The following is a 12,988-nucleotide window of genomic DNA, read 5'->3' on the forward strand; positions in this document are numbered from 1 at the left end:
GTTCCAATCCCAAAGAAAGGCAATGCCAAAGAATGCTCAAACTACCGCACAATTGCACTCATCTCACATGCTAGTAAAGTAATGCTCAAAATTCTCCAAGCCAGGCTTCAGCAATACGTGAACCGTGAACTTCCAGATGTTCAACCTGGTTTTAGAAAAGGCAGAGAAACCAGAGATCAAATTGCCAATATCTGTTGGATCATCGAAAAAGCAAGAGAGTTACAGAAAAACATCTATTTCTGCTTTATTGACTATGCCAAAGCCTTTGACTGTGTGGATCACAATAAACTGTGGAAAATTCTGAGAGATGGGAATACCAGACCATCTGACCCGTCTCTTGAGAAACCTGTATGCAGGTCAGGAAGCAACAGTTAGAACTGGACATGGAACAACAGACTGGTTCCAAATAGGAAAAGGAGTACGTCAAGGCTGTATATTGTCACCCTGCTTATTTAACTTATATGCAGAGTACATCATGAGAAATGCTGGGCTGGAAGAAACACAAGCTGGAATCAAGATTGCCGGGAGAAATATCAATAACCTCAGATATGCGGATGACACCACCCTTATGGCAGAAAGTGAAGAAGAACTAAAGAGCCTCTTGATGAAGGTGAAGGAGGAGAGTGAAAAAGTTGGCTTAAAGCTCAACGTTCAGAAAACCAAGATCATGGCATCTGGTCCCATCACTCCATGGGAAATAGATGGGGAAACAGTGGAAACAGTGTCAGACTTTACTTTTTTGGGCTCCAGAATCACTGCTGATGGTGACTGCAGCCATGAAATTAAAAGACGCTTACTCCTTGGAAGGAAGGTTATGGCCAACCTAGATAGCATGTTTAAAAGCAGAGACATTACTTTGCCAACAAAAGTCCGTCTAGTCAAGGCTATGGTTTTTCCAGTGGTCATGTATGGATGTGAGAGTTGGACGGTGAAGAAAGCTAAGTGCCGCAGAATTGATGCTTTTGAACTGTGGTGTTGGAGAAGACTCTTGAGAGTCCCTTGGACTGCAAGGAGATCCAATCAATCCATCCTAAAAGAGATCAATCCTGGGTGTTCATTGGAAGGTCTGATGTTGAAGCTGAATCTCCAATACTTTGGCCACCTCATGCGAGGTGTTGACTCATTGGAAAAGACCCTAATGCTGGGTAGGATTGGGGGCGGGAGGAGAAGGGGACGACAGAGGATGAGATGGTTGGATGGCATCACCGACTCGATGAACATGGGTTTGTGTAGACTCCGGGAGTTGGTGATGGACAGAGAGGCCTGGCGTGCTGCAATTCATGGGGTCGCAGAGAGTCGGACACGACTGAGCGACTGAACTGAACTGATTGCTTTGCTGTACATCAGAAACTAGCACAACATTTAAACCAACATACGTCGATAAAATTTTTTTTAATTAAAAAAAGAGAAAAGTGTCATCAATACAGCACAATCTGAGATAAGCTAATATTGACACCAATACCCAAATTCGTAGAGCACAAATTTTTGAGCCGAACAGACATTTCAAAATCCTAGTTCAGTTTTCACCATTGGCTATGTGATCTTGGGTATATATTACCCAGCTTGTCTGAATTTGATAAGAAACACACAAGAATGGATGAATATGTTTGCTATGGTGATAAAGTTAAAGATTATGATTCTTGAATTTAAAATTACAGTGGAAGCAATAAGTATCACACTGTACGTTGAAAAATTAGATAAAAACTTAGGAAAATAAATAAATGTATTTATATATCTAAAAAAAGAAAACAAATCAGATTGTATATAAACAGGAAATAGGTTGTACTCATAACTCCCCAAAGAAAGCCACATAGTTTAGAAGGAGACAGTGTTAGCAGGTAGCAGCCAGGAAACATTTGTAGGTGGAGAAAATTACCAGGATATTTTCAAATACTAAACAAGTACCAAATACATAGTGCCCTTCATGAACAAGGATCTGAAGAATTTTCTCCAGAACAATAAAAATCAATCAATATGCCAATAAAAGACTGAGAAAACTATGGCCAGAAAAGAAAAGCTAAGAGCACTGAAATCAGTCAAAATGTAGAAATATCAGAGTCATCTTAAATATAGTTACAGGGTTTATTATAAAATGTTTGTGTTTGGAATAAAAAGCTATATAATTTAAGAAATGAGACATACACACTGAGCTTAAATGTTTAAAAATTAGGACACTGGAGGAGAGAGTGCCTCATAACTCATTTTTAAAAATAACATTTTAAAATCACTGAAGCACTGGATAGTGACTTCTGGTAGATTTAGAAATTTGGTATTCACATTATTCCAGAAACTAACACCAAACACAAGAGCCTATACAGATCCAGAAAAGTGAAAGTGCAAATGGTTGAAATTCTTTTTAAATTAACATTTGTGTACTCTTCTCTTTTGAGTAACTGATCAAATTTTTCAGGAAGAACCTTAGTCTGATAGTTATTTTTTATTCTTTCATACCTCAAAATATTTTTCTGTTACCCTGGCCTAATAATACCACTTGGTAGCAAGTTCCAGGTTTATGCTATTTTCAGGTTTGCATTATTTTCACCTCACAACTCTAAGTGATATTACTTATTGTCTTTTAGTGTTTAGACTTATGAAGGAAAATTCTTAAGCAAGTTTGATTTTTGCACATTTTTCATTAGTCTGTTTCCTCCCTCTCAATATTCCAGGATATGAGTGTGAAAAGGATATAAAAAGAATTACAAGGACATAAATTTAACTGACACAGCAGAGCATGTTCTTAGATTCCTGGGTAGTGGCCTCCTCTGCTACCCCCTTATGTTGGCCTCCAGACTTGATGAAACTGCACTGATAGGCATAGGAGCTGCTTTCCTCATAAAACCTCTCTCTCTCTGCAGTCTTGGATGGACAGCAAGGTACATTTTCTTCTTGCAATGGAAGATATATTGTTTGGAACAAAACCATTTGCTGAATATTCTGCCCTGTCCCCTTTGTCTCCTGCTCACAGAACAGTCACCGCAGAGCCTTTGCCTCTCATCCCTCAGCTCTCACTCCCACTGCCCTGAGACTTCATCTTTCCCATCAATTGTAAGCACCTCATCCTTGCCTCAGGCTAAGCTAACTACTGAATTACTTTATGGAAATGTTTGTGATTTTTGAAACAGGCTATCAATCAAGTTATAAAACAATTATGATAATCCATCAAACTGAAAAGTATTTTCTCCCTTAAATGATGGAGCCGTCATAAGGGATATTTTTTGTTTGTTTGTTGTTGTTGTTGTTTTTTCTTTAAAGCATTCATATGTATGATAGGTAAACATGCAATTTAATTCAATTTGCTTGAAAAAGACTTGGCAAGAGATTTAGAAATGCTTCTAAACTTTTATTTCATAATTCCACATCCTACAAAGTATTCTAAGAAATAAATGAAATAACATAAAGCTTGATGAACAAAGAGATCCAACCAGTCCATCCTAAAGGAGATCAGTCCTGGGTGTTCATTGGAAGGACTGATGTTGAAGCTGAAACTCCAATACTTTGGCCACCTGATGCGAAGAGCTGACTCATTTGAAAAGACCCTGATGCTGGGAAAGATTGAAGGCAGGAGGAGAAGGGGAGGGCAGAGGATGAGATGGTTGGATGGTGTCACCGACTCAATGGACATGACTTTGGGTAAACTTCGGGAGTTGGTGATGGACAGGAAGGCCTGGCGTGCTGTGGTTCATGGGGTCGCAAAGAGTCGGACATGACTGAGTGACTGAACGGAACTGAATTGAGCTGATGAAAAAAATGTTTATTTTAACAAAGCTATTAGCAGATATATATTGAAAATGAAGTCGCTCATGAGAGAGGGCAACAGGTAGGAAGGCCAGGGGTCTCCAAACGGAGGAAATAGGCTGCAAGTGTCAGACATTTTATCTCTCTTAAGAGGCAGGAGGAAACAAACTAGCGATATTTTTTCCCCTTCCCTATACAAATTTAAAAGAGGTTTCTCTTAAAATATTGTGTTGCCATGACACCTGGTTTCACCTGAAGTTAACTATTTTCAAACTTTGAGATAACCAATGCATTTTTCTTATGGAAATGTTTGTCTTAAGCTATGTTAATGTACTGTGCATTTACCCCAAACACTGTCTTCCGCCTATTGGCTCAGAACCTACTTGACAAACCAGTATGTTATACTCAGACATTGTTCCCCTAATCTATGTAAATGAAACTATTTGCATGATCTGCCTTTCTGCAAAATTCAAGTCAATCGTTTTAAGACCCGCCCAGACTATTCCAAAATACATCTTATGGATGAGGGGTCTGGTGCCATTCTGAGTTTAAGACATTCCTTTCTTACATTAACCAACTGCTAGTGACTATATAACATCCAGCTGAAGACTAGCAGGGGGGGTGGTGCTCTTTCTGCCCCCTTCTGATGCCTATGTCAGAAGCTTTCTCTATCTCCTTTATACCTTAATAAAACTTTATCACACCAAAGCTCTGAGTGATCCAGCCTCGTCTCTGGCCCAGGATTGAATTCTTCTCCTCCAGAGGCCAAGAATCCCGGCCATTTTTCTGTGGCTCAGCAACAACCTTTCATCTTGGGGGCTCGTCCGGGATTCTTCAGGACAAGGTAAGGATGCTTGGAGCTCTAGTTCTTTGTTCTCCTAGCGAACACGTTTTCTGCTGTACTTTACTAACTCTACGGCATGCTTGTGTGAATGAATGACACACCCTGCATGAAGCAAGTGAGGAGCCCTGCTCTGCGGTTCCGCGGTGACCTCATACGGCTTATGGCAGAAACCTGTCGGGGGTTTATATCGACCTGCCAATGCCAAGAGGCACCCAGTGTCTCCTTTGGGGAGCGATCAGAAATGGGCAAAGCGTGTGGACCGAACTCTCCTTTCTCGGTCAAACTTTTCGGTCTCTTTGACCATTTCATAGCTCCTTGGGAATTAGAAGTACTAACCTATCTGTCGGGCCATAGACTTTCAAGGGACTTGTGATCTATGCTGTTACTGTGTACTGTTACTTGGGTCCCAAACTTGAGGTTGGTAGTCAGGAAGAGCCTAGCCTCGCTAGGAATCGAAAGTTTGGAAGCTAGATGGAGCTCTAGCTGTGAGAATATCTCTGAGGTTAAAGGTTACTCAGATTGGAACTGCAATGGATTTTTTTCCCTTTGGTAACACTGGCTCTTATTGGTCCAGAGGAGGCTCTTATACTGGTGTGGTGATACTTGGAAGGAACATCTCAGTTTTATGTGCGCATTGGTCTTATTGTGGTCAGGAATATACTCAGGGTCGTGCACAGGCACTCAGGTGACGAATGTCTCCCCCAGAGGTCTTGGTCTGGGAGGCATTCTGGAAGGTTACTCTGATTGCACCCCGGGTGGCATCAGAGGCAAGCAAGGTTTTAACAGTGAGGAGCTGGACGTCAGTCAGGGATGCCATCAGGTCTACCCCTGGTGCATCTCCACCCCGTCTCGGTGGTAGAACCGGGAGGGACGAGTACGGCGCCTGCGTCGGTAAGGGACAGACTAAGTCCGACCAGGAAAAGAAAAGCTTTGGTGTAAAGTCTGTCTACACCCCCATCTAGAGCAGGGAGGGATGCCTCCGGTAGAAAGAGGTCGCTGGTCGCTTTTTTTCTCTCTTACAGATGGGAGCTAACAATTCCAGCCTCACTCCTTTGAACTGTATCCTGAAAAACTGGGATAGATTTGATCCCCAGGGCTTGAAGAAGACACACCTGGTCTTCCTATGTGATACTGCATGGCCACGTTACCCACTGGAGGACGGCGAACGGTGGCCAGTTGGAGGGTCTCTTAAGTACAATACTGTTCTACAATTAGACCGGTTCTGTAAAAAACAAGGGAAATGGGTAAAAGTAGCATATGTGTTGCCCTTTTTCTCTCTGCGAAATATGCCAGACTTGTGTCCTAAGGGTATAGTTTTGGGTGTGACACCTTCAGCTCCCTCCTGTCCTCCTACTTTGCCCCCATACCCGGGGCTCCCAACTGAAAACCAGAAAAACCCCACAAGAAGGGCTGCCTTGGTCTCAGTGGAAACTCAAACTGAGATTCAAACTGCCCATGTAGAGGTCGAACCAACTCCTGTCTCAGTACGACCTCAGACTACTTTGGTTTCAGTAGAAACTCAGACCATCGAAGTAAGAGATGGGATGGAAGACAGGAGACAAGGAGATAAAGAAAATCAGGTTTCTCCAATCTATCCCTGGGATCTTACGTGCAGAGCAGCCAGAGAGACTGAGGAACAGCTGCACAAGCTGTTGCCCCTTCATGAAGCACCCACCGGGAGAAATAATCAGTCTATTAGAGTGAATAAACCTTTTTCTTATCAAGAAATACAAAAAATTAAGGCGGATCTGGGAGACTATTTAGAGGACCCAGAAAAATATATTAGAGCTTTTAAAGGTGTTACTTTGCTTTATGACCTCACTTGGAAGGATGTGATGTATATCTTGGGACAAACGCTGACTCCCGACTCAAAGAGTCGAGTCTTGGGAAAAGCGGTTGCTTACGGAGATGAATGGCTTGGTAATGAATCAGTAGGGAAGAGAGAGGACGAAATAGCCGCCCTCCCCACTGGGAATCAGGCGGTCCCAACTATAGAACCGGATTGGGACTACAACACAGCTAAAGGAAGATGGGATCAGAGTCATTTTGTCAGATGCATTCTTGAAGGACTCAGGCAGGCGCGTGCTAAGCCTTTAAACTATGGCAAATTGGCAAACATAGAACAGGAAGAAAAGGAAGCTCCTGGTAAATTCCTAGATAGACTGAGAGAAGCCCTTCGCAGATTCACTGAGATTGATCCCGAAAGTGAGAAGGGAAAAGTGATCTTAAAAAATAGATTTCTCACTTAGTCGGCTCCAGATATCTGCCGTAAGCTATTAAAACGGACCTAACCAGTCTTTAGATAATCTGTTACAACTGGCTTAGACAGTCTATTATGGTAGAGAATATGAGGAAAAGAAAATAAGGCAGAAAAAGACTAAGGAAAAGGCAGAAGCCTTCGCAATGGCTGTAAGAACTGTTCTTAAACAGCCTGAGAAAAATGCCCAGAGGGACCCAGGTGAAAAGGGGTGGGTTTGCTATTACTGTGGAAAGGAGGGGCACCTCAAGCGGAATTGCCCTCAGGCATTTAAGCCGCCCCCGGCTCCATGTCCGGTCTGCAAAGGACCACCCTGGAGGAGAGACTGCCCCCAGAGGCGTAGGTTTCAGGGGTCTGACTCTCAAGATAATCAGGACTGAAGGTGCCCGGGGGTCCCCACACAAGCTCCCGTCCTAATTACACCTGAGGAACCCTGGGTATTAATAACTGTGGGAGGCCAATCCGTTAATTTCCTTTTAGATACTGGGGCAACTTACTCCGTGCTTACCAAAGCCCCTGGCCCACTTTCTTCCCGATCCGCTTCTGTAATGGGACTGTCTGGACGAGCCAAAAGGTATTACTTCTGTGTTTCTGTCAGTTGTGACTGGGATTCGGTGCTATTTTCACATGAGTTTCTGATCGTGCCAGAATCGCCCTCACCCCTTTTGGGGAGGGATATACTAAGTAAGGTCCATGCCTCTGTTTTCATGAATATGGAGCCCTCCCTTTCTCTCCCTTTAATTGAACAGTATGTAAAACCTAGAGTATGGGCTGATGGAAAATCGGTGGGTCGAGCACAAAATGCTATTCCTGTAATTGTTAAGCTCAAAGACCCGCACTTATTCCCACATAAGAAGCAGTATCCACTAAAACCTGAGGTTAAGGAAGGATTAAGACCCATCATCGAAAATTTAAAGGAGCAGGGACTATTAATTCCCTGTAACAGTCCATGCAACACTCCTATTTTGGGTATAAAGAAATCAAATGGTAACTGGAGACTGGTTCAAGATTTACGAATAATAAATGAAGCTGTAGTTCCTTTACATCCTGTGGTGCCTAATCCTTATACTCCATTGTCTGAAATTCCTGAACGAGCCAAATATTTCTCAGTCATTGATTTGAAAGATGCCTTCTATTCAGTGCCTTTGGCAGAGGAAAGTCAATTTCTATTTGCCTTTGAAGACCCTACGAAGGCAGCGTCTCAGTTAACCTGGACAGTTTTGCCCCAGGGATTTCGTGACAGTCCTCACTTATTTGGACAAAGTTTGTCACGGGATCTACAAAACTTTAATAGTTCTGAAGCGCTGGTGTTACAATATGTAGATGATATTTTGCTCTGCGCTGAAACAGAGGAAGCTTATTCACAAGCCTCAGAAAATTTCTTAAACTTTCTGGCAGGCTGCAGTTACAAGGCATCAAGAGAAAAGGCTCAGCTCTGTCAACAGTCTGTTAGATATCTGGGCCTAATCATATCAGAAGGGACTAGGGCCATAGGCCCTGAGAGAATTAAACCTATACTAAATCATCCCCTACCTATGACTTTTAGACAACTGAGAGGATTTTTGGATTCTGGGTTATGGGGAACTTGCCCGGACTTTATATAAACTTATAGCTGAAACTCAGCAGGCCCAAACCGACAAACAGGTTTGGTCTCCAGATACTCAAAAGGCTTTTAAGGTTCTACAGGCGGCTCTCCTGCAAGCTCCCGCTCTGAGCTTGCCCACAGGGTCAGAATTTAATTTGTTTGTCACTGAAAGAAAAAGTATGGCTTGGGAGTTTTAACACAACCCCGAGGGCCTCATCAGCAACCTATTGCTTATCTAAGCCGAGAATTAGATGTAATTTCACATGGGTGGCCCCACTGCCTAAGAGTAATTGGAGCAGCAGCTTTATTAGCACCAGAAACTTTAAAAATAATTAATGGATGAAACCTTACTGTACTGACTTCTCATGATGTGAGTGGAATCTTAAACTCTAAGGTTAATATCTGGATGACAGACAGTAGGCTTCTTAAATATCAGTCATTGTTGTTAGAAGGACCAGTAACTAAGCTTAAGGTTTGTGAAAATTTAAATCCTGCCGCTTTCCTTCCTGAGAAGGAAAACGAAACACCAGATCATGATTGTTCCCAATTTCTAACTTTAAACTATGCAGCTTAGGAAGATCTAATGGATACCCCATTAGACAATCCTGACATGGAAATATTTACAGATGGCAGTTCTTTTGTTCGAGATGGAAAGCGTAAAGCAGGTTACACAGTGGTGACTGCTGAACAGGTTTTAGAAGCAAAATCTCTCCCCCAGGAAACTAGTGCTCAGTTAGCAGAGCTTGTGGCTCTGACCTGAGCTCTAGAGTTAAGCAAAGGGCAGAGAATAAATATCTACACTGATTCTAAGTATGCTTATTTGACTTTACATGCTCATGCTGCCATATGGAAAGAAAGACAGTTTAAAGCAGCAACAGGAGAACCTATTAAGCATTTCAGAGAGATCGAGAGACTTTTAACTGCCATATATTGTCCTAAGGAAGTAGCTGTTTTGCATTGCAAAGGACACAACGGAGATGGGAGTAAAATAGCCGAAGGTAATCAGCTGGCTGACTGTCAACCTAGAAAAGCAGCACTTTACTAATCCCCTTCACTACAGATGACTTTGATCTGGACAGGTCCTGTGGAGCAGGAAAAACCACAATATACTGAGGAAGAATTAGAAAGATATGAGAAAAGAAGAGCAAAGATTACTGATAAAGGATGGTTACAGTTCGAAGATGGACGATTAATAATTCCTGAAAATGCTCAATGGAAAATTCTTAAGGGTTTACACCAGAGCTTTCATTTGGGTGCAGAGAGTACCTACCAGATGGCTTCTCGTTTGTTTGAAGGTAAAACTGTAATGAAAACTTTAAAGAACATTATCAAAAGGTGTGAAGTTTGTCAAAAAAATAACCCAAAGACTGAAAAGCTAGCAAAATCTGGATTACAAAGAAGTGGAAAGTATCCTGGAGAGGACTGGGAAATTGATTTTACTCATATGCCAAAAGCTACTGGATATTCTTGCTTACAAGTTTGGGTGGATACTTTTACTGGATGGATTAAGGCTTTTCCCTGTCGTAGTGAACAGGCTAAGGAGGTTATAAAGATTTTAATCCATGAAATTATCCCCAGGTTTGGGTTGCCACGGAGCCTTCAGAGTGACAATGGCTCCGCCTTTAAAGCTGCCGTAACTCAGGGGGTGTCTAAAGCTCTAGGAATAGAATATCACTTACACTGTTCCTAGAGACCCCAGTCCTCAGGAAAGGTTGAAAAAGCTAATGACATTATCAAAAGACACCTGCACAAATTAACTCAAGAGACGCATGACAATTGGATTAAAGTCCTACCCATAGCTTTAATGAGGGCTCGAACTGCCCCAAAAAAGGAGGGGCTGTCCTCCTTTGAATGTATTTATGGAAGGCCTTTCTTACGCACAGACATTGTTATAGACCCTGAAGCCTTGGAATTAACTAATTATGTAACTCAGCTCTCAGCTTTTCAACAGGCATTAACAGAACTCCGGGAGACGACTCTTGACCCAGCCTCTGAGTCAAGCAAACCTCTATTTGAGCCAGGAACTGGGGTCCTCATAAAAACATTGGGGTCTGGTGGCCAATCCCTTGAGCCCCTCTGGGAAGGCCCTTACCAAGTTATTCTTTCTTCTCCCACAGCTGTCAAAATGCCAGGAATTGATTCGTGGGTACATCACACTTGAGTTAAGAGGTGGCACACTGACCAGAACTAAGTGACTTCATTTTATGTCTTTACTTTCTATGCTCTGACTCTGTACCTTTCAGATGGGCCTGATAATCTATGTGAGCCTACTTCTGCTGACTCCAAAGGTCCTGAGTCTGCCGTTTGATCCTCAAGATAATGCCTTCCTGTCCTGGGCTCACTCCTACGCTGCCTTTCATAACCGGTCTAACTGCTGGGTCTGCGGAGCACTCCCCTCTTCATCAATGGAAGGCTTCCCGTGGTGGAAATCTCCACTTCAAGGAAAAGACTTTCTCCAAGTCTGCGAATATCTTCGACAACAATCCTATGTGATGCCTCTTCTTAAACTAATGACATTTAACAACCCTAAAATGGACTGGTGCAACACTTTGTACTTTAACTATGGACATAAAGTGACTTTTAATTTTGATTATACATTGTCTCGGTTTAATGACTATTTTGCCACAGATAAGGCAAATAGGTCTAGATCTAATGGCTTTTTACCTGATGTTTATCAAATATGGGATGAGTTATATGGCTAACTCCTGAAAAAGGACGTCTAATATCTACTGCCCCTATATGCTGGGAACAAATACAGCCATCCCCAGAAGTTAGTCAACAACTTAATTATAATGATTGGAAACACTTGGGACTTTTGCCTCAGGAAATATGCAATGTAATCATTCCCATGTTTTCCAACCCCAATTCCGGTCCTCCCTTTGTCTGGCCGGCACTGATTGGGACTGGATATCTCAGTCGTGCTGGCTTGCTCCAAACGGAACTTACTGGATATGTGGCTCTTACCTATGGGCATGGCTTCCCCCTGGTTGGATAGGGAGATGCACCCTAGGTCTAGCCTTTACTCATGGCTTTATCTTTTCAGAGTTCCAGAAAAACCTGCTAATTTACCCCACCTTAAAACTCTGTGGGAAAGGTCTATATTTCACTGGTATGATTATTTGGCTGCAGTGTTTGTTACCTCTTTGGGAACTACAGATGTTATGCTACGAGTAGATGCTTTGACTAATTTTACTCAACAGGCATTGCAAGATTCTCAAAAAGCTATTTCAGCTCTTAATGCTGAACAAGCACAAATTAGAAAGGTGGTTTTACAAAACAGATTGGCTTTAGATATTCTGACAGCTGCACAAGGAGGAACTTGTGCCATTATTCATACCCAGTGCTGTACATATATACCTGATATGAGCACTAATGTTACTCATTTTACTAAACACATGAACAAGATGATTGGGGCTATGGATACTCCTGAAGCCTCAACTGCCTCACTTTGGGAGACGTTAACTAGTTCCCCATGGTGGAAAACTATTTTAATTACAATAATTCTGGTTGTTTTGTTTTTGCTGTTTGCTCCCTGCATCTGTAACTGTATAACTGGATTTGTTTCCAGGCACATGAAAGCTTTTAAGTTACAGATGGTGGCTCAAATGCCTGCTACTGCTGCAGCTTCCTCCAACTACTATTTGGGGCCCCTGGATCAGACATCCTCAATATGAGGGTTAGGAGAATATGTTGCCTTAATAATTTAGGGACAACGCCCCTTGTCAGCTTGGAAGCAGTTATGGAATGAAGACGACGCCCCTTTTCCCTAGGCAACATAATTCTCCTAAAAGAAAAGGGGGGAATGAGAGAGGGCAACAGGCAGGAAGGCCAGGGGTCTCCAAACGGAGGAAATAGGCTGCAAGTGTCAGACATTTTATCTCTCTTAAGTGGCAGGAGGAAACAAACTAGCGATATTTTTTCCCCTTCCCTATCCAAATTTAAAAGAGGTTTCTCTTAAAATACTGTGTTGCCATGACACCTGGTTTCACCTGAAGTTAACTATTCTCAAACTTTGAGATAACCAATGCATTTTTCTTATGGAAATGTTTGTCTTAAGCTATGTTAATGTACTGTGCATTTATCCCAAACACTGTCTTCCGCCTATTGGCTCAGAACCTACTTGACAAACCAGTATGTTATACTCAGACATTGTTCCCCTAATCTATGTAAATGAAACTATTTGCATGATCTGCCTTTCTGCAAAATTCAAGTCAATCGTTTTAAGACCCGCCCAGACTATTCCAAAATACATCTTATGGATGAGGGGTCTGGTGTCATTCTGAGTTTAAGACATTCCTTTCTTACATTAACTGCTAGTGACTATATAACATCCAGCTGAAGACTAGCAGGGGGGGTGCTCTTTCTGCCCCCTTCTGATGCCTATGTCAGAAGCTTTCTCTATCTCCTTTATACTTTAATAAAACTTTATCACACCAAAGCTCTGAGCGATCCAGCCTTGTCTCTGGCCCAGGATTGAATTCTTCTCCTCCAGAGGCCAAGAATCCCGGCCATTTTTCTGTGGCTCAGCAACAACCTTTCAGTCAGTCGTGTCCAACTCTTCACGACC

General features: G+C 42.4%; 1 long non-coding RNA gene across 1 annotated transcript in view; it reads right to left on the bottom strand.

Moving 5' to 3' along the window:
* LOC145523113 (uncharacterized) overlaps positions 1–12,988 on the bottom strand; it is a 47,792-nt gene that overhangs the window by 674 nt on the left and 34,130 nt on the right. The gene's annotated exons all lie outside the window — the stretch shown is intronic.

The sequence above is a fragment of the Giraffa tippelskirchi genome, chromosome 10 (genome assembly GCF_054371585.1).
Source record: "Giraffa tippelskirchi isolate mGirTip1 chromosome 10, T2T-mGirTip1v1.2.pri, whole genome shotgun sequence".
In the NCBI taxonomy this organism is placed as follows: Eukaryota; Metazoa; Chordata; class Mammalia; order Artiodactyla; family Giraffidae; genus Giraffa; species Giraffa tippelskirchi.